The sequence below is a fragment of the Rattus norvegicus genome, chromosome 5, assembly GCF_036323735.1.
Source record: "Rattus norvegicus strain BN/NHsdMcwi chromosome 5, GRCr8, whole genome shotgun sequence".
NCBI classification, from domain to species: Eukaryota; Metazoa; Chordata; class Mammalia; order Rodentia; family Muridae; genus Rattus; species Rattus norvegicus.
Window position 1 is genome coordinate 23,643,192 of NC_086023.1, and position 22,826 is coordinate 23,666,017.

The window sequence follows — 22,826 nt, forward strand, 5'->3', positions numbered from 1 at the left end:
GGGAGCTGGAACTGCTTTTCTTCTCCTTCACTCAGCAATGGGCACCTTGTTGTGCCCTTGCTTGTCCTGCGTAGTGTCACAGGAGTCATGTACGCAGGCACTGGTGTTCTCTCACTGGCGTGCATTAGAACTTTCTGCTAGGATATTTTTTCTCTGAAAGTACAAACAAGAATTTCTTCACCTACAGGAGCCCAACTCCAAGTTTTTCTCTCTTGAAACTTCGAAATAATTAGTCTGACTCTGATTTTTAGTTAAGAAGAAATCAGGTCGGTGTTTTGTCTTGGAACTTAGCATGTACAAGTCTGCCCTCAGCTCATTTACTGTAGGTGCACAATTTGTAAATTCTGACAAATACATTCAACCTCACAGAGACACAGGATATTGTTGTTTCACACTATTCCTACAGGAAAATATCTGCTTACCCCACATAGGGAACTGAGGGCAAACCCAATTATGGATACCACCAAAGTCTAACTGGGTGAGCCAGAGAGTTTTATTAGGGTTAGTTTCAGGAATATGGTTGGGAGCTTACTTAAAAGGATCAGGAATGATTCAAAGACAGATAAACTACTAAAGCCACCCCAGTATGGGTGACAGCTCACAGAAAATGGAAATCTGGAGTACGTTGTACAACCTGCAGTCAGTTTAACAAGTTGGAGCTTGTCCTTTCCAGGTAGCACAGTTGGTCTCAGCCTGTTCCAGGCCCCTTGACTGGTCTCTCTACCTTTAGGTAGCTCAGCAGGTCTGAGAGTGTCCTTCAGTTGTCCTTATTGTTATATAAGCTTGGATAGGGAGAAGCTAGTTAATCTGTTCTGTTTCCAGGACTCCCTGAAGCTGTTTTCTGGTATTTACTTCTGAGTTTCATGAGTTCCTTCAAAGATAGGATTATTTCACCTGCTCTTTGTTTCACCTTGGTGTAAATATGCCGTGTCTTACAGAGCCCCCTCTCCCTAGATGAATGATTTAATCTTGGAAAAACCTGCTACAGGATAGACGTTTGCAACATCTCAGCAGATTTTTCTTTTTTACCCTTTTACATTTGGGCAAGAAACAGTGATTTCTCTTTTCTGACAGTATAAGTCAGTTGGATCTACTTTTAAATGCAAATAAATGAAACCATACAGCAAGTAATCTCCGGGACAGTTCCTTTCGTTCAGTATAATATCTTTCAGATCTGATGCCTAGTCGTTCTCCGTTGACAGTAGTTTTCCACTGTGTGCACATACCACCATTTGTGTATCTCTGCTCGGATTAATGCTATTCTGATGGTTTTCTCTTAAGCATTTTGAAGAAAGATACTGTAAATGTTGCTGAATGACTCTTTGTGTGTGTGTTGAGTAATTTCCAAGTTGAGTCTATCTCAAGTGTCTATTTCTGTTGTGCAACAGGGGTCCAAGTTTACTGTTTCTCCAAATGGATACCCAGCCGTTCTCTTATTGTTTATCAAAATGCCTTTGAATTTTTTGAACATATCTGTCAGAATCAATTGTACATGTACTGTTACACTTCCAGACTCTTGTCTTTTCTTCTTAACACCACAGTGTTGGGATGACTGCATGGGGGCAGTTTATTTGTTCTCCTCAGGTAGGAAGATCCTTCTCTGTAAGTACCTATACCACCCATTGTGCTGCTCCTAGTGGCTCACGTTGCCACAAAGCACCCCCATTATTAACGCATGCTTCTGACATTGGGTTTTGCAGGCGCAGTGTACGTTCTCCAGTTGGATGACTTCGTTTGTCCAGATATGAAACATTTGGTGCAGTGCAGTCCATCTCACTGGGATGTGGGTCAGAGAGTCACACTGATCCATGTGTGAAGACATGAGTGAACACAGAGTAAGGAGCTGCCCACACTAGGAAATCAAAGAGGAAGATAGAGTAGATATATTTACCAAAATTCTAGCTAATTTAGCAATGCTGACACCAACCAGAATTATCAACAGTTGCTTTTTCTAGGTTACCAATGGAGATTTTGTTTCCCATAAAATACATTTCCCCAAAAGGGGGAAGACCATATTTTGGGAAAGCATAGATGATTTTGCAAAAAGAACAAGGAGATATTGTGAGTAACAGCTGCTGAAAATGAGGACATTTTAAGAAAATGACAAGCAAATCAAAAGACCTTCTCTCCCTGTTTCTCTGTCCCTCCTGTCCAAGAAAGGAGGTCCATGGGTGAGCCCTGGCTCTGAGATGTCCGGCGTCCAAGCAGAAGAGCGGGGAGATTCATTCTCAGGAGCCAGACCATGTCACTCCGCTGGAGGAGCAAGGCAATGAAGATGTCTTACCTTCCCCTGAGCAGTCAGAATCCACTCTAATGATCAAACCACTGCAGATACAAAGAAATGAGCTCATATTCCTGTATAGATCTGCAGTGTTCCTGAAAGACCGAAAGAGGTATAGTGGGGGGTCATAGTCCTCTGGTTGTATGCTGCAAAAGTAGACCGGGATCCCAGCTCTTCCTCTCCTACAACATGAATAGACCTCCAGCGCTCTGTATCCTGTTATGTGTCATGTGCACCGCAAGACCAATCTACAGAACTACTCATGCACTGAAACCCCAAACTTTTGTGCTAAATTAATCCTCATCTACTAAGTTGATTTATCTCAAACATTTGTTACAGAAACTAAAAGCTAACAAAAGCTAATCGCTAGCCTAATGCCCTCAGGATAGGGAACACCAGGTACCTTCTCTGTATAGGACTTGCTTCACATGATTCCTGCTTGTAAAACAGAAATAAACTTGAAGTTCCTCCTTATCCATCTTGGGGAAGATGCCCAATGGCCTATGACAGGTGGAATATCATCAAGGTACAACACAGACAGTTCTTGCCACCGCCTCTGGACCCTGGGTCACTTCTCTGCTAATTTGTTAGGTTCTTGGAACACTTGCCTGGTAAAGAATGTTTCTGGGACATTAATTTGAAGCTTCTCTGTGATTAGTATAGAGTCACTTTGTGTGCTTGAATAATATTTTTTTGATAAACATCTATCCATCATATTCTTGTCTATTTGTGTAAGAGAAATGGAAACTCTCCCTTCTGAGGGAATCTGCCTTCAGTGGAATTAAGGCAGCTCTCTGAACAGGACACTGGCTGGCAGAGACCTTGAGGAGTCATTCGAGAGGGATGTAATCAAATACTTTGAAATTTGAATTCACTGGCAATCTGACTTTGAATATAAAGTAAAAGAGAAGCCCAAGAAAGGATATTGTATCCTTCCAGTCACTTCCAGGGCTAGTAACACACACGTGATAAAAGCAATACAGGAACAAAACTAGTGTATCCCATGTGCTCATTCTGCTGGGTACTCAGAATGGTGCCCTCCTATGTATTCAGCCACAATCCACAGCTCAAATGACGATTTTCACCAGAGACACACAGATTGTCCAACAGTGTCTGACGGAACTGCTTTCATTATGTCCATAATGTGTATATTGTTAACCTAAGAAAGATCTCTAAGTACGTGACACAGATTTTCACCTTTATTTAGAAACTGTTCTCTGCTTCTTACTTTCAAGAGAGTATTTTTTTTCTTTTTATGTAACTTCATCACTCTTGAAGGACACAATACTTTCCTTGTTCAAATTACTGAGTGATGAATGCTGTGGCAGACCAACAGTCCTACGAGGAAAAGGTTACTGTAATTGTTGCCAGTGCTCTTAACAGGATTGTGTAACCAGGAAAGCTGTTTCCTTGCTGTAAAGGAGCTTAGAACGGGCATATACCTGTATTGTTATGCATAAACAGGGGACACGGGGACCCACATACAGTTCATAGAAAACACAGCATTCTGAACTGTATCTGCGGGTGGTTATTTTAATGTGGTAAAGACAGTTTGGGGCTTTATAGGTAATTACATAGTTACCCTTTGTATTGGCTAGTTTTACATCTACTTGACACAAGCTAGAGTCATCAGAGAGGAGGGACCCTCAATTGAGAAACTGCCTCCATAAAATGGGCTGTAGGCAAGCCTGAAGGACATTTTCCTAATTAGTGATTGGTGGGGGGGATGGGCCCAGCTCATTGTGGATGGTGCCATCCCTAGACTCATGGTTTTGGGTGCTATAAGAAAGCAGGCTGAGAAAGCCTGTAAGCAGGACCCATCCATGCTGTCTCCAAGTTCCTGACTTGAGTGGGTTCCTGCCGTAACTGCTTTTGATAGTGAACTGTATATGGAACTATTGAGCAAAATAAACCCTTTCCTTCCCTAGTTGTTTTTGGTCATGGTGTTTCATCGCAGCAATGGTAACCTGGATGAAGATAGCTGTACAGATGGATTACAGCTCAGTTTGCTCGAAGACAATTTCTGTTAAGGAAATCCCTTCTTCTCTTCATTTCTTTTGTAGAACTTAAAAAAAAAATGTCCATAGGAACAGTGAAACTAACCATAAAAAACACATAAATGGAAATATCTTTATGATATTTGAGACACAGAGAACTATTATCTACTAATATTACTGAGCTATGATTCAACACAATTTTCAAAACTGTGGAAGTAAAATTGTAGTCAGAATCAGCTGACACAGTAATGAAGAATGCCGTTAGCTCTCTTTCCATAGTTTTACTTCAATTCCTAAGAGAGTAATAACAAACCATCACACCTCAGAAAGACATCCAGGTCCCAGCCCATCTTGAATCATGCTGATGTTTCTAACTGTGCACACCAATCAATTGCTTTCCATTTTTCTGATCTCTCAGTCTTGCAGATTCTTCCCAGACGCTCAACTCAGGCTATATGATCCAAGTATATAAGGATAGGTAAAAGGAGAACAGTCTAGAGTTCTAAGGGATGAAATGGCTGAGGCTTACATAGCACTGAGGATCACATCAGTGCCAGCAGGCCCATTTCCTAGTGCCTCTAATAACCAACAGAATGGCTGATACCTCCAAGCTGAGCATTTGGTTCCCAGCTTCCTTGTTTGAGTGATAGTTGGGAATGGTTATCCCATCAAAATCCTGTTCCTAAGGCCATCCTTACAAATTGTTTAGTGGAGTCAGACTGCACAGAGTAGACTGGTGGTGAGCCACATCAGACCAACAAGGCAGGAGGCATCAAGAATCAGCAGCCTGAGGCTGTACAGGAATCCTAATCAAAACTGGTCACCTAGGCACTGGTGAGATAGTGCAGGACTGGAGCTCATGCTTAGCATGCAGTCAGTCAGGCCTGGGCTCGACATTCCTGACGATGCCTTCTACAGTTTTACTGCTTTCTCTGTCCTAAACGGGAGGACTCCATTTTATAAAACATTTTTCCTTAATGTGGTATAACGATGTAGTATAAAATGAAACAATTCACACACATCCGTCATTTCTACTCTGTAGACATGAGAATTACTCACACCCTGCCTTTTTGCAAGACCTTTATGTATACAGTCATAGAGATACATGTACATATAGCAATGTGTAGGGGAAGAGAGGGTAGAAAGGATGTAAGTTGGCTGCTGGGGAGGCCAGCATGGATGCCTGGCCACTGCACAGGCACTCACAGCAAACATAGTCACCAGCACAGAGCCTACACAAGACTGGGTCCTCTGTTGTTCAGTAGTGGGTGGATGAGGTGCTCCTGGGTCCCTGCTCCCTGCTCCGGGAATTGTTAGCAACATGAGAACTGCCGGGGGAGAGGGAGTCACCACCTTCAGTGGTGAAGCCCCGGATGGTTGCCCAGGCTCCAATGGATGGGCATATGCATACCCACGATGGGGCTGCGGTTTAACTCAGCGGGTCACAAAGTAAGCAAGACGAAAATGAGACAGAAACAAAATAGCATGAAGGGAGGTGGGCTTGTTTGGGACAAGGTGGAGTGAAATGGGGATATGGAGGGGAAGGCAGGGTGGGTGTGCTCAGAACGCAATTCAATGTGTATGAAATTGTCAAAGCATCCGGATTCAGACCCAGTCCTGGCACTCCCCACTGACTTCTTGGCTTCTCATTCCCAAGACTGGTAGCACTTCTAAAGAACATGCTTTGTTTTCTTCTGTTTTTCTTTTTTCTTTTTTCTTTTTCTTTAGATTTGTTAACATACCATCATTTATTCAATCAATTGGCTGTTATTGACTATTGAGTTTTTCAGGAGTTTTATGGCTATGGCCTTTCAAAAGATACCATGATAATGACCCCTTTTCTGAGGTAAACACACATCAGGTATTTCTTCAGACAAACTTTTCCAACATGGAATTGCTGGGGGTAAGAAGTACACATTTGTAAATCTTTCAGGACCTGCAGGGTGTGGGTGCTGTTTTTTTTGTTTTGTTTTGTTTTGTTTGTACTTCAGAACTTCAAGACACATCAAATTCTTGTGTTATATACTTCTATTCAGATCATTTTTTCTAACAATATTGTGTTATTTGTCGTGGATATATTAGTTTTGTTATCAGTTAGAAGTTAATCTACCAAAATTATTAACTAGAAAAAATGGTAGGAAACTATACTACTCTAGCAATATAATATAGCTAAAGCACTTAGCATTTAATTTCCAAATGCTTTTTTTTCTTTATTAACTTAAGTATTTCTTATTTACATTTTGATTGTTATTACCTTTCCTGGTTTCCGGGCCAACATCCCCCTAACCCCTACCCCTCCCCTTCTACGTGGGTGTTCCCCTCCCCATCCTCCCCCCATTGCCGCCCTCCCCCCAACAATCACGTTCACTGGGGGTTCAGTCTTGGCAGGACCAAGGGCTCCCCCTTCCACTGGTGCTCTTACTAGGATATTCATTGGTACCTATGCAGTTGGAGCCCAGGGTCAGTCCATGTATAGTCTTTGGGTAGTGGCTTAATTTCCAAATTCTTGATGTGACCCTTCTAAAGAATAAATATATTAGAGAGGAGCCATATGGGAGCAAATAGAACCTGAAGTCTGATCTCCATCCATAACCACACTGAGCCTGTTATCTCCCTTCTGCATGAAAGTGAAAATAAAAATATTCATCTGGCAGCATTTGGAGGAGTCTCCTAGCTGAGCTTTCAAAGCAACATTAAAGTGGGACCCTATAAATGTATCTTTTATTCTCCTGATTTGGCATCTCTAAGGCTCACTGTCTCAGTCTGCTAACCTAGGGCTAGGCCTGGAAGTTTGTAGCCTTTATATACTCTTATCTAAGCTTAGAAAGTTTTCAGCCTCTGAGGCTTACTGCTGAATAAGGTCACCTTTACTGGCCCTTCCTGAACTCTCAATGACTGGCTCAGCTCGGCTGTTCTGATTCAACTCACCTAACTGATTTAATCTGGCTTCTCTTGACTTTTCTTGAGTTGTCTTCTTGGCCTCAAACTAACTCTAGCAAACTGTTCTAATCCTCTGGTTCTTTCGAATTATCTGGTTCATTCTATCTTTACCTATGTCTAGCTGGTTCTCTCCTCTCTCTCTCTCTCTCTCTCTCTCTCTCTCTCTCTCTCTCTCTCTCTCTCCTAACTGTCTTTCTTTTTTTATTATTATTATTATTATTATTTTTATTAACTTGAGTATTTCTTATATACATTTCGAGTGTTATTCCCTTTCCCGGTTTCCGGGCAAACATCCCCTCCCCCCTCCCCTTCCTTATGGGTGTTCCCCTCCCAACCCTCCCCCCATTGCCGCCCTCCCCCCATAGACTAGTTCACTGGGGGTTCAGTCTTAGCAGGACCCAGGGCTTCCCCTTCCACTGGTGCTCTTACTAGGATATTCATTGCTACCTATGGGGTCAGAGTCCAGGGTCAGTCCATGTGTAGTCTTTAGGTAGTGGCTTAGTCCCTGGAAGCTCTGATTGCTTGGCATTGTTGTACTTTTGGGGTCTCGAGCCCCTTCAAGCTCTTCCAGTTCTTTCTCTGATTCCTTCAATAGGGGACCTATTCTCAGTTCAGTGGTTTGCTGCTGGCATTCGCCTCTGTATTTGCTGTATTCTGGCTGTGTCTCTCAGGAGAGATCTACATCCGGCTCCTGTTGGTCTGCACTTCTTTGCTTCATCCATCTTGTCTAATTGGGTGGCTGTATATGTATGGGCCACATGTGGGGCAGGCTCTGAATGGGTGTTCCTTCAGTCTCTGTTTTAATCTTTGCCTCTCCCTTCCCTGCCAAGGGTATTCTTTTTCCTTATTTAAAGAAGGAGTGAAGCATTCACATTTTGATCATCCGTCTTGAGTTTCGTTTGTTCTAGGGATCTAGGGTAATTCAAGCATTTGGGCTAATAGCCACTTATCAATGAGTGCATACCATGTATGTCTTTCTGTGATTGGGTTAGCTCACTCAGGATGATATTTTCCAGTTCCAACCATTTGCCTACGAATTTCATAAACTCGTTGTTTTTGATAGCTGAGTAATATTCCATTGTGTAGATGTACCACATTTTCTGTATCCATTCCTCTGTTGAAGGGCATCTGGGTTCTTTCCATTTTCTGGCTATTATAAATAAGGCTGCGATGAACATAGTGGAGCACGTGTCTCTTTTATATGTTGAGGCATCTTTTGGGTATATGCCCAAGAGAGGTATAGCTGGATCCTCAGGCAGTTCAATGTCCAATTTTCTGAGGAACCTCCAGACTGATTTCCAGAATGGTTTTACCAGTCTGCAATCCCACCAACAATGGAGGAGTGTTCCTCTTTCTCCACATCCTCGCCAGCATCTGCTGTCACCTGAGTTTTTGATCTTAGCCATTCTCACTGGTGTGAGGTGAAATCTCAGGGTTGTTTTGATTTGCATTTCCCTTATGACTAAAGATGTTGAACATTTCTTTAGGTGTTTCTCAGCCATTCGGCATTCCTCAGCTGTGAATTCTTTGTTTAGCTCTGAACCCCATTTTTTAATAGGGTTATTTGTTTCAAAGCGGTCTAACTTCTTGAGTTCTTTGTATATTTTGGATATAAGGCCTCTATCTGTTGTAGGATTGGTAAAGATCTTTTCCCAATCTGTTGGTTGCCGTTTTGTCCTAACCACAGTGTCCTTTGCCTTACAGAAGCTTTGCAGTTTTATGAGATCCCATTTGTCGATTCTTGATCTTAGAGCATAAGCCATTGGTGTTTTGTTCAGGAAATTTTTTCCAGTGCCCATGTGTTCCAGATGCTTCCCTAGTTTTTCTTCTATTAGTTTGAGTGTGTCTGGTTTGATGTGGAGGTCCTTGATCCACTTGGACTTAAGCTTTGTACAGGGTGATAAGCATGGATCGATCTGCATTCTTCTACATGTTGCCCTCCAGTTGAACCAGCACCATTTGCTGAAAATGCTATCTTTTTTCCATTGGATGGTTTTGGCTCCTTTGTCAAAAATCAAGTGACCATAGGTGTGTGGGTTCATTTCTGGGTCTTCAATTCTATTCCATTGGTCTATCTGTCTGTCTCTGTACCAATACCATGCAGTTTTTATCACTATTGCTCTGTAATACTGCTTGAGTTCAGGGATAGTGATTCCCCCTGAAGTCCTTTTATTGTTGAGGATAGCTTTAGCTATCCTGGGTTTTTTGTTATTCCAGATGAATTTGCAAATTGTTCTGTCTAACTCTTTGAAGAATTGGATTGGTATTTTGATGGGGATTGCATTGAATCTGTAGATTGCTTTTGGTAAAATGGCCATTTTTACTATATTAATCCTACCAATCCATGAGCATGGGAGATCTTTCCATCTTCTGAGGTCTTCTTCAGTTTCTTTCCTCAGTGTCTTGAAGTTCTTATTGTACAGATCTTTTACTTGTTTGGTTAAGGTCACACCGAGGTACTTTATATTATTTGGGTCTATTATGAAGGGTGTCGTTTCCCTAATTTCTTTCTCGGCTTGTTTCTCTTTTGTGTAGAGGAAGGCAACTGATTTATTTGAGTTAATTTTATACCCAGCCACTTTGCTGAAGTTGTTTATCAGCTTTAGTAGTTCTCTGGTGGAACTTTTGGGATCACTTAAATATACTATCATGTCATCTGCAAATAGTGATATTTTGACCTCTTCTTTTCCGATCTGTATCACCTTGATCTCCTTTTGTTGTCTGATTGCTCTGGCTAGAACTTCAAGAACTATATTGAATAAGTAGGGAGAGAGTGGGCAGCCTTGTCTAGTCCCTGATTTTAGTGGGATTGCTTCAAGTTTCTCTCCATTTAGTTTAATGTTAGCAACTGGTTTGCTGTATATGGCTTTTACTATGTTTAGGTATGGGCCTTGAATTCCTATTCTTTCCAGGACTTTTATCATGAAGGGGTGTTGAATTTTGTCAAATGCTTTCTCAGCATCTAATGAAATGATCATGTGGTTCTGTTCTTTCAGTTTGTTTATATAATGGATCACGTTTATGGTTTTCCGTATATTAAACCATCCCTGCATGCCTGGGATGAAGCCTACTTGATCATGGTGGATGATTGTTTTGATGTGCTCTTGAATTCGGTTTGCCAGAATTTTATTGAGTATTTTTGCGTCGATATTCATAAGGGAAATTGGTCTGAAGTTCTCTTTCTTTGTTGTGTCTTTGTGTGGTTTAGGTATAAGAGTAATTGTGGCTTCGTAGAAGGAATTCGGTAGGGCTCCATCTGTTTCAATTTTGTGGAATAGTTTGGATAATATTGGTATGAGGTCTTCTATGAAGGTTTGATAGAATTCTGCACTAAACCTGTCTGGACCTGGGCTCTTTTTGGTTGGGAGACCTTTAATGACTGCTTCTATTTCCTTAGGAGTTATGGGGTTGTTTAACTGGTTTATCTGTTCCTGATTTAACTTCGATACCTGGTATCTGTCTAGGAAATTGTCCATTTCCTGAAGATTTTCAAATTTTGTTGAATATAGGTTTTTATAGTAAGATCTGATGATTTTTTGAATTTCCTCTGAATCTGTAGTTATGTCTCCCTTTTCATTTCTGATTTTGTTAATTTGGACGCACTCTCTGTGTCCTCTCGTTAGTCTGGCTAAGGGTTTATCTATCTTGTTGATTTTCTCAAAGAACCAACTTTTGGTTCTGTTTATTCTTTCTATGGTCCTTTTTGTTTCTACTTGGTTGATTTCAGCTCTGAGTTTGATTATTTCCTGCCTTCTACTCCTCCTGGGTGTATTTGCTTCTTTTTGTTCTAGAGCTTTTAGGTGTGCTGTCAAGCTGCTGACATATGCTCTTTCCTGTTTCTTTCTGCAGGCACTCAGCGCTATGAGTTTTCCTCTTAGCACAGCTTTCATTGTGTCCCATAAGTTTGAGTATGTTGTATCTTCATTTTCATTAAATTCTAAAAAGTTTTTAATTTCTTTCTTTATTTCTTCCTTGACCAGGTTATCATTGAGTAGAGCATTGTTCAATTTCCACGTATATGTGGGCATTCTTCCCTTATTGTTATTGAAGACCAGTTTTAGGCCGTGGTGGTCCGATAGCACGCATGGGATTATTTCTATCTTTCTGTACCTGTTGAGGCCCGTTTTTTGACCAATTATATGGTCAATTTTGGAGAAAGTACCATGAGGAGCTGAGAAGAAGGTATATCCTTTTGCTTTAGGATAGAATGTTCTATAAATATCCGTTAAGTCCATTTGGCTCATGACTTCTCTTAGTCTGTCGACATCACTGTTTAATTTCTGTTTCCATGATCTGTCCATTGATGAGAGTGGGGTGTTGAAATCTCCCACTATTATTGTGTGAGGTGCAATGTGTGTTCTCAGCTTTAGTAAGGTTTCTTTTACGTATGTAGGTGCCCTTGTATTTGGGGCATAGACATTTAGGATTGAGAGTTCATCTTGGTGGATTTTTCCTTTGATGAATATGAAGTGTCCTTCCTTATCTTTTTTGATGACTTTTAGTTGGAAATTGATTTTATTTGATATTAGAATGGCTACTCCAGCTTGCTTCTTCTGACCATTTGCTTGGAAAGTTGTTTTCCAGCCTTTCACTCTGAGGTAGTGTCTGTCTTTGTCTCTGAGGTGTGTTTCCTGTAGGCAGCAGAATGCAGGGTCCTCGTTGCGTATCCAGTTTGTTAATCTATGTCTTTTTATTGGGGAGTTGAGGCCATTGATATTGAGAGATATTAAGGAATAGTGATTATTGTTTCCCTTTATATTCATATTTGGATGTGAGCTTATGTTTGTGTGCTTTCATTCTCTTTGTTTTGTTGCCAAGACAATTAGTTTTTTGCTTCTTCTAGGGTATAGCTTGCCTCCTTATGTTGGGCTTTACCATTTATTATCCTTTGTAGTGCTGGATTTGTGGAAAGATATTGTGTAAATTTGGTTTTGTCATGGAATATCTTGGTTTCTCCATCAATGTTAATTGAGAGTTTTGCTGGATACAGTAACCTGGGCTGGCATTTGTGTTCTCTTAGGGTCTGTATGACATCAGTCCAGGATCTTCTGGCCTTCATAGTTTCTGGCGAGAAGTCTGGTGTGATTCTGATAGGTCTGCCTTTATATGTTACTTGACCTTTTTCCCTTACTGCTTTTAATATTCTTTCTTTATTTTGTGCGTTTGGTGTTTTGACAATTATGTGACGGGAGGTGTTTCTTTTCTGGTCCAATCTATTTGGAGTTCTGTAGGCTTCTTGTATGTCTATGGGTATCTCTTTTTTTAGGTTAGGGAAGTTTTCTTCTATGATTTTGTTGAAGATATTTACTGGTCCTTTGAGCTGGGAGTCTTCACTCTCTTCTATACCTATTATCCTTAGGTTTGATCTTTTCATTGCGTCCTGGATTTCCTGTATGTTTTGGACCAGTAGCTTTTTCCGCTTTACATTATCTTTGACAGTTGAGTCAATGATTTCTATGGAATCTTCTGCTCCTGAGATTCTCTCTTCCATCTCTTGTATTCTGTTGCTGAAGCTTGTATCTACAGCTCCTTGTCTCTTCTTTTGGTTTTCTATATCCAGGGTTGTTTCCATGTGTTCTTTCTTGATTGCTTCTATTTCCATTTTTAATTCCTTCAACTGTTTGATTGTGTTTTCCTGGAATTCTTTCAGGGATTTTTGTGTCTCCTCTCTATGGGCTTCTACTTGTTTATTTATGTTTTCCTGGAATTCTTTCAGGGATTTTTGCGATTCCTCTCTGTAGGCTTCTACTTGTTCTCTAAGGGAGTTCTTCATGTCTTTCTTGAAGTCCTCCAGCATCATGATCAAATATGATTTTGAAACTAGATCTTGCTTTTCTGGTGTGTTTGGATATTCCGTGTTTGCTTTGGTGGGAGAATTGGGCTCCGATGATGCCATGTAGTCTTGGTGTCTGTTGCTTGTGTTCCTGCGCTTGCCTCTCGCCATCAGATTATCTCTAGTGTTACTTTGTTCTGCTATTTCTGACAGTGGCTAGACTGTCCTATAAGCCTGTGTGTCAGGAGTGTTGTAGACCTGTTTTCCTCTCTTTCAGTCAGTTATGGGGACAGAGTGTTCTGCTTTCGGGCGTGTAGTTTTTCCTCTCTACAGGTCTTCAGCTGTTCCTGTGGGCCTGTGTCTTGAGTTCACCAGGCAGCTTTCTTGCAGCAGAAAATTTGGTCTTACCTGTGGTCCTGAGGCTCAAGTTCGCTCATGGGGTGCTGCCCACGGGCTCTCTGCAGCGGCAGCAACCAGGAAGACCTGTGCAGCCCCTTCCGGGAGCTTCAGTGCACCAGGGTTCCAGATGGTCTTTGGCTTTTTCCTCTGGCGTCCGAGATGTGTGTGCAGGGAGCAGTCTCTTCTGGTTTCCCAGGCTTGTCTGCCTCTCTGAAGGTTTAGCTCTCCCTCCCACGGGATTTGGGTGCAGAGAACTGTTTATCCGGTCTGTTTCTTTCAGGTTCCGGCGGTGTCTCAGGCGCAGGGGTCCTGCCGCTCCTGGGCCCTCCCCCACGGGAGCCCAGAGGCCTTATACAGTTTCCTCTTGGGCCAGGGATGTGGGCAGGGGTGAGCAGTGTTGGTGGTCTCTTCCGCTCTGCAGCCTCAGGAGTGCCCACCTGACCAGGCGGTTGGGTCTCTCTCTCACTGGGTCTGGGAGCAGAGAGCTGCTGCGGGCTGGGATCCGAGGGTGTGGGACTTCCGGTAAACACAGAACATGCCAGGTCCTAGAGAAATTCTGCTTCCGTGTGTCCCAAGCTCACCAGGCAGCTTTCTTGCAGCAGAAATTTTGGTCTTACCTGTGGTCCCGAGGCTCAGGTTCGCTCGTGGGGTGCTGCCCAGGGGCTCTCTGCAGCGGCAGCAACCAGGAAGACCTGTGCTGCCCCTTCTGGGAGCTTCAGTGCACCAGGGTTCCAGATGGTCTTTGGCTTTTTCCTCTGGCGTCCGAGATGTGTGTGCAGGGAGCAGTCTCTTCTGGTTTCCCAGGCTTGTCTGCCTCTCTGAAGGTTTAGCTCTCCCTCCCACGGGATTTGGGTGCAGAGAACTGTTTATCCGGTCTGTTTCTTTCAGGTTCCGGCGGTGGGTGTCTCAGGCACAGGGGTCCTGCCGCTCCTGGGCCCTCCCCCACGGGAGCCCAGAGGCCTTATACAGTTTCCTCTTGGGCCAGGGATGTGGGCAGGGGTGAGCAGTGTTGGCGGTCTCTTCCGCTCTGCAGCCTCAGGAGTGCCCACCTGACCAGGCGGTTGGGTCTCTCTATCACCGGGTCTCCTAACTGTCTTTCTATAACTGTCTTGGTAAAACTGCCTGCCTCCTTTCTCACTCTCTCTCCCTCCCGCCTCCCTCCCTTTCTCCTCTCTCTCTCTAGCGCCCCCTGCACTGCTTCCCCTTTCCTCTCTCTTCTTGTGAGAATTGGGTGTATCCTAGTCTGTCAAATTTTTCGCTGATTCATCACTTTCTCTGCCACTCAATTAGACATCACTTTCAAACATGGTGACATGGTGCATCCTTCCTTAAACTAACTTTATCTTCGTCATTTGGGATTGAAGGTGTGTACTGTGAATGTGTTTGTATCCCAGCCAGAGGATTAAAGGTGTGTGCTAAGACTGAGCCGCACCACAACTAGAAATGGTTTTCCAGTAAACAGCACAATCTCGGGGTTTACAATGTGATCAACTATCCTGCAACAGAGTCCTGGCTTTTAACCACAGTTTTTTTAGAGTGAAAGCCCTAGAATTTTTCCAAGGGTGGGAAATTTACAGGATTGTCTGGAAATTCTCAAAGCACGAGCCAATTGATCTCTAGTCCTCATTCTCCAAGCATATGGAGCCAGAACAGAATTTGAGGAAACTGGAGAAACTGGATGTACCTGGAAATCCATGCACGCTCACGAAGGCAATCTTAGAGACTACGGCATCTCTTACCCCATGCCGGGTGGGGTTCGGGATGGTCTGTGTGTGGAGGATTGCTTTAGTCAGGCTTTCTATTGCTATGCTAAAACACTATGTGCAAAAGCAACTTGAGGAGGAAAGGGTTAATTTACCTTACTTATCTTGTGCTACAGCTCATTTAGAAAAGCCAAGGTAGAAAGTGAATCAGGAGCTGTGGAAGATCACTGGGCAGTGGTTTTCTCTTCATGGCTTCCCCAGCCTGCTCTATCACACACCCCAGGACCACCTGCCCCGGAGTGGCACCTCCATGGTAGGCTGGGCCCTCCCACATCAGTCACTGATTAAGAAAATGCCCCACAGACGGTGCCCCTACAGGCCAGTCTCAAGGATGCATACTCTTGTGTCAAGTTGTTGAGACCAAAATAAAAACAACAAAACAAGAGCAACAAAAACAGGACAGCAATCCTGGGAGGCTGATACAGGAAAGACCTACAGGAATAAGTCCAGCCATCATCCAGATTACCTGAGGTCTTCCGCCACTCTTTTCCCATTTTGAACTTTGTGTTTGGTTCTCTTCCTGCTGCACTTCCCAGCCTCTTTAGCCTCCCATGACCTTTGCAGCTTCTGACGTGGTCACCAAAGAGATAGCAGAGAAGTGGCCCAGTACTGGCCAGCCTCTTACCCTCTATACCCAGCATAGGTTCCTTCAGAGTCCCATGCTGCACTGCAGTTCACTGGGACCTTAGTGCTCACTCATTTGCTCATTAGTAACAACAGTGACCATTGTTTTCCCTGTCATGGTGGAAACTCTGTTAGCATCAGAATCCTGTAGTTTTCCTCAGCTCAGCCTGTCTTTATACCTGGTGAAAGAATGCTTCTTTTGTTCCAAAATCAAGGATGAGTTGACTGAGATTCAAAGAGAAGTGTTTATTACCTGTGTGTGTGTGTGTGTGTGTGTGTACATGTGTACATGTGTACATGTGTTCCATGCACAGATAATCTATTACCTCGGCTCCCTCATGGAGTGGCCTTTTGAAAGACTACTGATGACTTGTTATTCTAGTTCAAACAAATATTGGGATGTGCTGGAGGTTAAGATCCAAGAAAGAACAATTGCTTCCTTCTCTTGGAAAGTATCTGTTTAATGTCTTCAACAAAATAAGCAAAAACAAATTAATCAAACAGCTTTTAGTGCCTATTTTGAGCTATCGGTCTGTTCAATGAAGAGGAAGGTAAAAACTGTTGACGTTTCCTAGACAAATGCTCAAAAGTGTTACTAGTCTGGATCCCACTGTCGGCAGGGGCTGTGCTTCAGCCTAAGGCACCAACCGAGCTCTTTCCGAGTTCTGCCTAGTGAGGACTGTGATGGGCTCTATCGGTCACTATAGTACCCAGCAACCCCTTCCCCTGGCACACCTCTCTCAATCTTATATAGTTCCAGGTTGCTGTGGATGTCAGCATTCCTGCCCAAACCTCACTCATGAGGGCCTGTACCAACCCTCATGCATTCCCTGGGGATACATGAGTCAAGCCATTCCTCACACTGCTTTGTTTCCAAAAGAAACAGTCATGTGTTTTTGGTCAGTATTTGTTTCCTATTTCTCTTGACGATTTCTTAGGAACATCTGAGCAAATTGCAGTGCCTGTGGAACAGGGCAAGCTCTTTGTAGCAAGTTTTAGCTCAATATCAAAAGAATGGAATGTGTGGCAGTAAGAGACTTACACTACATCCTCGACGTGGAACTTGGCTTTGTAGAGCAGACTCTTGTACAGGAATTCACAGAAGAGAAGATTTGTTCGCTGCTAACCCCGTAGAACCTATCTGGAAGAAGAAGAAAACTAACGCTGAGGGAAAGCACAGGTGGCTTGATTCAAGGCTAACCCTGTCTTTACTAGGCAAGTTCTCTCTTCCTCTTCCTTCTGAATTTTCGGTCTGAAGTTTAGTTTCTCATTACAAACCCAAATACTTCTGAAATGGATGTTTCCCAATCTATTTTGTAAGTCGTTGAGATTCAGTTATGTCTATAATTTCCTAACGACTGCTGCATCCCCAGACAACCAAGGATGTTCCATATACAGAAGTAGGGTGATGACTTCAAACTGCAGTGAGTGCTTGTGAAAGATGTGTGCGGCCGGCAGCCTTGCTGTCAGCACCATCACCATTTATTGTTTAATTATTTATTGCTTCCTTTGATAGAGGGAAGGAAGGAAGGAAAAGGAATATCAAATTATTCCATGAAGTGATGGCTTAATTTTGACCTCATATGCTGAGTGCTTAGAGCTCACTGGTAATAAATAATCTTTTGAGTTGACGCCTTCTGTTATGTCCAAGAATCAGAGACGTCTAGACACTTGCCAAAGGTAGCACAGCTTGGAAATGAAAGATCTAGAAAGTAAGCCCAGGAAGCCCTCGGATAATTACAACACAAACTTTTCATTCAAAACCAAGCCACCTCTCACAGAGCTTGGCTCTAAGGGCTACATTTCCCACTAAATGTATGATAGGCAAATTTGCCTTTTACAATAACTTGAGATCACTTGTTCGCTTTGAGCTGCGAATATTTAATCATTATACTCAAGATGATGATCTCAGACACCTTGATTAGCATTTTCCACTGTGGGTGGAAATTTGCACGGCTTTTTAAACTATATTGTGGAGAAATTGATCAGCACTTTTGACAATTAGTGGCAAATTACTAATCATGGTAAATAAAGCCATGCGTGGATTTTCTAACTCCCACACTAATGTGTCTGTGCCTCCAAAGTGATTACATTTCTTCAGTGCTGGGATCTAAGTAAGTCAGCAGGTAGCACACTCATTGATCTAAATACTCTTTGTTTCTCTAGATTGGGGGGAAAATAAGAATGCATTTTAAATATCACTTACGGTTCAGGAGGTGATACATTAATCCTTAAAATGACAGAAAATCAGGATGATTGTGTCTGTGGGGTTTAATTTATTAAAATTTAATTTGCTCCCGTGCCTTGCTCCAGTAGCTCTTGTGCTAGCAAACTAGCTATAATTAGATTAGCAGCCTGCTCAGTGCTGGTGACAGCCTGTGCCTCAGAGAGCATGTGCTGGACTCCGCCTGTGCCTCATCCTCATTGGCTGGCATTGCTGCTCAGCCGTTTGATAGGTTTCCACAGTAATCTTTATGCTGCATTAGAGACATAGATACAGGGCACTGTGCTGCGTTCTTGCAGAAGATAGGCAAGGTGCTTGGTTGGTCACATTAAAGAAGGAATACGACCCGGCCGAGCAGGTGGTCTTTGTTGCAAAGACTCGTGGACTAAGGACCTGCAGCTAGCTGCGGGGGAGGTCAGTGAAGGAGTCTCTCGGTTCACGGTAATTACTCGAGTCCTTCTCTCTTATGAGAAACACAGCCGTGCATGAAATGGAGCTGATAGTGTCTAATTGATCTGCTGTGCTGACGCTGTCTGTGCCGCTGTGCTCCATCCTAACACATATTCTGGCAGACAGGCTGCTTGTGGTAAATGGCTCTCCTGGTCATGGAGGAGCCTTGTTTTCACCTGCGTGCAAGGGTGCATGTGCCTGGGAGTGATTCTCATTGGTTCTTTTCTGTGTGGGAAAGCCGATGTTGCTTCTATCTAGGTATCTTTGTTGGTGTGTGTCAGAACCGTTGACTTCTCTTTGAGTCCTGACTCCCAGATAATTCAAAATTAAGGAGAATTGGGAGGGCAGATCATACTTTAATTAGAAGAAGGCAGAGGCTCCTGATTCGTTCTCTGGCTGTTATCCAGAGAAGTAACGTGCTATTGTTTCTTCACAGATGTGTATAGCCTTCATTTTGGATGGGTTTCTTTGTCTCACCTCTTATAGTTTTAATGAAGCTTTTTTTAGTACAGACTGTTAACAGACCTCATTCTGGGAAATAAACACACATAGGTATTTATCAGCCACGCCTGAAGAAGTATTCGACTCCAGGCTTTGTTCAGAAGATGCTGCTTTTGTAGTTGGAACATCACAGTAGGGAGATGTGTTCTTACCATACTCACCATTTTTTATTCTGTTAAGAATTGCCTGGTTCATTTTCCAGACAGGGAGATAAAGAATCTTAAGTTCTGCCATAAAGGTAGTCTAGTATGAAATTAAAAAAAATAGTTATTAGCAAGACCAAGGTTCAAAGATATCCCCCAGACCACACAACCTTGTTGTGGATTCAGAGCCCCTGCCTCTCTTTTAGTCGTTAAACTTGCAAACTCACGTCTTTCTGTGTCGGACCACAGACTCCACAGAAACTTGTGTCCTGAGTCACCAGTCAGTCCCAGGGCTGGCCGGCTGCCACCATGCGTCTTCTATCGGCAGAGAGAGCCAGGCAGATCCTGAGAACTGTCAGGAATTGTTTCCTGCGCCTGAAAAGCCAAGGTCGCAGTTTATATATTCTGTGAAAATAGCTGCTCTGGTCTAGTCCATATCCTGCTTAAAGCAGTGCAGTACGCAGTTTTGGCAGGGAACCCTTCAGGTTACTAACTACGCCTTACCACATGCCCTCACTCCCAAATCAGCCCGGGAAGGAATAAATTATCGAGTCAGCATTTACTCAGGTAACAGTTTCAAAAGGAAAGCAGGAGCATTGTGGAAGTTCCATGGCCAGTGATGGAGTCTGGAATGCTGGCTTTGATAGCCTTTAGCAGGATAGATTATCTCTGTGCCTTGAGACAGTGGGGAGATGTTTTCAGCAGTGAGACACCCTGGGTGATGAAATGAACACACAGCCATTCTTCATATAATGCCTGCTGTGTACAAACCTCATGTGCCCACACTGTGGACAGTGCCCACCCTGGTGTACTCCCAGCCATGGGCCTGCTGATGGCCCACAACACCAGCTAACACCTACTAAAAGGTTATTTTCATAGAGGAACCAAAGGGAGTTCAACTTTTTGCAAAGTCAAAAACTTTTATCTTCAATCTCATCACTTAACTTTTTGTTTGTAATACAGTAGGGAGAATCTACGCTTGAATAAAGAAAATAAAAGTGGATATTTTGGAGACTTTAAAATTTACAATCAGGATGGTTTGCTTGTTTGTTTGTTTTTACATAAGTCCAGGCACCTCTCCTGTATGTTCATCATTCTTGGCCTGACGTTCTCCCTATTGCAGACATAGATGGAACCATTCTGCCTTTTAAAACTTAGGCTCAGACACTCATCTAGGAAGGGATACATTGGTGTAGTTATATAATGTCCTCCTTTATATATAATATCCTCAATCATATCATAATTCTATGCAAGAATTATTTGTTTGTAGGATTGGGATCTAACGCAGTGCCCAACATAGGCTGGACAGTTGTCTGCCACGGAGCTGTATCCTCAGCCTTTATTCCTTCTTAGTCTGCTAGGATACCCCCTACCCCTCTAAGGGGATTGCCTTAAAAATAGATAGCTGTTGTCTTTTCTTTATTTGCTGTCGAAGCACTCACCCTGCACAGGTACCTCCTGTGAGCTTCACCCAAGTGCTGTGTGTTAATGGAAAAGCTAGAAAGCAGTGATGTCTGGGCCCTGGGGCTGAGGCTGGCTCTCCAAGAATCACCATGCCTTAAGGAATTTCTTAAAACCTTAAGTATAAATGTGAGCATTGCGCATTGCCTGCTGACGGCCATGAGGCCAGGTAACATCTACTACAAGGCTATTTTCAAGGCAGAACCCAAAGAAGTTGGTGTTTTTGCAAAGCGACACCAAGATGTACACTTTTACCTTCAGCCTCACCACTTAGCTATTTTGTTCTCCATACATTAGGGAGAATCTATCCCTGAGGTGAGAAAATAAAAAGGGATTTTTTTTTTTTGACAATTGAAAATTTTGTTCATTCTCCTTCTAATTCTGTAGCTCATTGGGAGAGAAGTAATAGCTCTGACCAATTGAAAATAAGTTTCTCAGTAAGAACATAGAATGTGATACTTTAAGAACTATAGCATTTTCAGGGGGCTAACAGCAGAGTTCAGTTGCTAGAGCTCTTGGCTATTATGCAAGAGGCCCTGGGTCCAATTCCCAGTATAGCATAACCAAAAATAAATAAAACATTTCCCGTATTTAATACGTTCTGTCTCTTTCTTCTAGAAGCTTACAATTACAGATGTAGGAACCAGTTTAAATGTAGCAACCCATTTCATATAGAGTATGATATGCCACAACATAGCAGGGCTGCACAGGGTCTGAGAAAAATAACTGTGAGAAAGAAGAGCAACGGGAAGTGGATACAGGAATTCTAGGGCAGCGCTGTTGGTGACCGGTCACCTGGGTACCAGTAATTCCCAAAGAACAGGGAGATGTCATTAGCAGTTGATGAATATTTCAGGATTGGTCCTTTGGAAGTTTCCTGGATCTAAAGAAAACTTTAAATAGGTTTAGTCTCTCATTATTTTACTCTGAAGTAAGAGATGTTTACCAGGAGCTAGTCTCTGTTAACTGGTTTGTTGTTCTTGTTGTTGTTCTTGTTGTTGTTCTTGTTGTTGTTCTTGTTCTTGTTCTTGTTCTTGTTCTTGCTGTTGCTTTGGTTTGGTCTCTGGGGGGAAATATGAAATGCTTGTGCCTTCCTGGAAGAAGTGCTTCCCTGGAAAGACAGACACTAAATAACTAGTAGTGGTGTATGATTTGGTGATGCCAAATTATGAGGTGGAAGAGGGGCTTGAAGATGCAGCCTGGACCACAGCTTACTGGTTTTTCTCTTAATACAACACATCTTCTACTCATGCCATGAAGGCATGTGTGTGGCCACAGATCTGCTGGATATCTGGAAGTACCCTGTTTTATTTTAGACACCTGAGAAATATAAACTATCATTTACTCTCTTCCGCTGTTATTTGTTTCACAATGCATATAAGGTGGCTGCCTAGAAACATTCATATTGTTAATCTGCATCACAGTGGGCTTAATGTATTCACTAATTTGAAACTCACCTAGAAAGAATCACAAAACACTTTGATGACGTATAGTCTGAGTAATTCAATGATTAATTATGAATTATTTTGGATTTGTTTACATTGCTACAAAATACTCTTTTTGATCTTGGGCATCAGTTGATTCTTAACTAATTTTCCTTTATTTTCTAGACACTCAGTAAAGATACCGTGTAAAACCAGGCCTTAGACTGTAGCTCTCTGCTGCAGTTTGCCATGACTAAGGCATCTGCTGTTCCAGCACTCGCAGACAGCAGTTTCTGAAAGCTTTTCGTACTTTAAATTTAGATGTCTTGCAAGTCTTGATGAATTGGTAAGGGAGTGTAACTTCAAAGGCCAAGTATTTTGCTATATCTTACTATGTGTAAAAATTTCTAGATGAAAAGTGAGTATTGTGTTTATTCTTCCCCATGGCCTTCAGTCAAGGAACCTGAGAACGCCTCTTTGCGTGCTTTCCCTTTATGCTTTCTTTTTTAAACCTTTAAGTCAGTAGCCTCTACTTATTACTGTCCTGGCGCCGCCACACTGGCTGAGTCGGCAAGGCGGCTCCTTCTTTACACTAGCCTGGGCCGCCAGCAGCAAGCACTCATGACCTGGAGAAGCCACGGGGAAGCCATGCTGTCTTAGGCCTGGTGTGTCTGCTCCTTGCCATCCTGCCTTCTAAGTAAACATTCTCCAAGGTTCTGCCTTTTACCAGCTTCCTATATGTGCCGCACACTTACACTGGTCACCCCTCCCACCCAGCTGAGTCACACTCCCCTCCTTATGGCCTTCGAGTTCCTTGCACAGCCAGGCCAGTTGGCCTCGGGACCC

At 42.8% G+C, this 22,826-nt stretch overlaps 1 protein-coding gene across 7 annotated transcripts in view; it reads left to right on the forward strand.

The window, feature by feature from the left end:
* Fam110b (family with sequence similarity 110, member B) overlaps nucleotides 1-22,826 on the forward strand; it is a 140,096-nt gene that overhangs the window by 56,099 nt on the left and 61,171 nt on the right. The window contains exon 1 of one of the 7 annotated variants that reach the window (XM_006237839.5): nucleotides 18,390-18,442. The exons of 4 other annotated variants lie outside the window; for them this stretch is intronic. The gene's annotated coding sequence lies outside the window, so the exon portion shown is untranslated. Of the gene's footprint in view, nucleotides 1-18,389; nucleotides 18,443-22,826 lie in introns of those variants that run through there. 2 more of the 7 variants (XM_039110534.2, XM_063288186.1) reach the window with 2 other exon arrangements.